The following is a 2,520-nucleotide window of genomic DNA, read 5'->3' on the forward strand; positions in this document are numbered from 1 at the left end:
GAGACTTTTTACCAGGTGACAGGACAAGGGGCAGCAGTTTTAAACTGAAAAAGGGTGGGTTTAGATTGGACATAAGGAAAAAATTCTTTATGGTGAGAGTGGTGAGACACTGTCACAGGTTGCCCAGAGAGGTGGTAGATGTCCCATCCCTGCAAACATTCAAGGTCAGGTTGGATGGGGCTTTGAGCAACCTGATGCAGTGCAAGATGCCCATGTCAGTGTGGGTTGGACTAGATGGTCTTCAAAGGTCCCTTCCAACCCAACCCATTCTGTGATTCTGTGATAAAGGGGAAGAAGGGCTGATTCTTTCCGCAGCTGTGCTGTTTTATGCTGGCATAAACCCTGCATGAAACTACAATGTGTTTGAAAACCTTGAATCCCATGGCAGAGAGAACTCGTGGGATCAAGAAAGAATGTTATAAACACGGCGCTGCAGACCACAGAGGGGTACCCCAGCTCTCAGTGATGCCTAGATCCCAGAGGGATGCCAGCTCCGGCCGCTCAGCACTTCTGCTCTGCCTCCCGAGCTCAGCGGGGGCATCTGCCCTGCCTCATGGCAAACATGCAGCACCCGTCCTCCGCAAAACAGGCCAGAAATCCAGAGGCTACACCGGGAGAGTGGTGAATCCCGGGAATAATTTGGTTTTCAAGAAAAAGAAAAGGAGGAGGATTTTTCTGAGGCTATTCAAGGTGGTAAACAGACTTGACATCTTGTCAGAAAACAAACTGCTTTTCAGACAGCTGAGGGCGCTCAGCACTTCTTAAGTGAAGCTGGTGTTTTGCAGGTTTGAGCCTTAAGATGCAACGCTAAAAGGCACTGATGCTTGAATCAAAGATAGTGCTGCTGGCGAGCAAAGCCTGGGCAGGAGCTTAGGCTCTAACATTGCCAACAGCTGAAAAATAAAAGGCCCAGAGCTGGTTAAGTAGCTGCTTATGTGCTTCAGTACAAGCATAAATTTAATGCCTTACTTTTAATGGCACCTTGAAAGAACTCTTTGATCACAGATTTCCCCTTCTGAAGCAACAGGGGTTTATTTATTTATTATGATTTCAAGTATCTCTATAAAAATAGAACTGGAGAAAGATGTTAGGAAAATACAGGGATATTTATGTTCTGACCATCTCCTCGCAGTTTTTCCTCATCCTGGCTTTATCCTTGTCTCTGGGATCTGCCTCTTGGCATGACATGCCTTTGCCAGAATCACCATCTATATCTGTCCCGAATTCCTGCAGAAAAGGACCTCGGTTGCGGTGGGTTCTGCATTGTGGTCACATCTGTTCAGTTCTGGAAAGAGACAGACTGACCTCATTTCACCCAGACCATGTTACATTATTGTTTTTAGGGATTTTTAATATAAACCAGATTTCTCTGGGTTCTCATTTATCTTCAATTGATTTCTGTAGCTTATTCATAGTTCCTAAAATCCTTCTATGATTTTTGTTTATTCACCACTCTTTATTAGCAAATCCTTAATTCCTTAGTGCTTCTAAAGCTCCTTAGAACATGAAACAATGCTTCTGATTTGTTAACCATTATTATTACCACCAGTGGTATGAATAAAAATTAGTGCATTTTGCTGAAATACACTTAGTACATACACTTATTTTATTTAAGTCAAGTAATTACTGCCACTAAAGTCTTGCTTAGTTGGATACCTCAAGTCCTCAAGAAGAAAAATTAATCTAGTTATCATGGCAATGATTTCTGTATTTGTTCCAGCTCTAAAGGGACATCTCGCCTTAGAAAGTTAAGGATTTTTACGTCAGTCAATTGCTGTGTTTTTCATCCACAGAGACTTTGATTTGGGTTTTCAAGCACTGGTAATTAAATTAAAGCACCTGTTACTCGCAAGGCCAGTTGACATTGGGCTCCTGGCTCATCCTTCTTAGGTACGCGTGTGCATGGTGAATTCCCCCGATGCGGAAATAAATTGTCTTAATTTAGGGTTTGTGTATGACAACGTGGCTGTACTAGTGCTTCCTAACTCGAGCTGTGCAGAGCCTCGTGGCATGGCAAGGGCCGGCTCATTTGCTTTGTTTAGGTGCCTTGGCATCTAGGGCTCTACATTGTGCCATGGAACAAATGTCTTCCCCTCTTTGTCTTGCGTGACGGGTCCAACTACCCAGCCAGGCTGCAGCTGGCACGGGGCCTTCGGGTGGGATTTGCCTTTCACCCCTGAGGATGGGACTTGGCTCCCGAGTTACCCGGCTCCATGGTTTCCCTGCTGAGGGCTAAAGCACAGCGCTGCAGAGAAATGGCAAAGAACTTCTTTCTTTGAAGGTGCTGCCTTCACTGAGAAAACATGATTTCTCAGTACTCATAATCTGGAATTCCCAACCCGTTTCAGCATTTCCAATGAGATAAAAAATGGCTGTGGCAATGTGTAAGTTCCTCACGGCACAGCCGGGCAGCACAGTAACCATTTGTTTTCTCCATAGAAGGATGTATCTGGGTATTAAAGGGTGAGACATTGGTGCATGCAGAAATCAGGTCCAGCTTCCTGATGAGATGCAGACTGA

The sequence above is a fragment of the Rissa tridactyla genome, chromosome 1 (assembly GCF_028500815.1).
Source record: "Rissa tridactyla isolate bRisTri1 chromosome 1, bRisTri1.patW.cur.20221130, whole genome shotgun sequence".
In the NCBI taxonomy this organism is placed as follows: domain Eukaryota; kingdom Metazoa; phylum Chordata; class Aves; order Charadriiformes; family Laridae; genus Rissa; species Rissa tridactyla.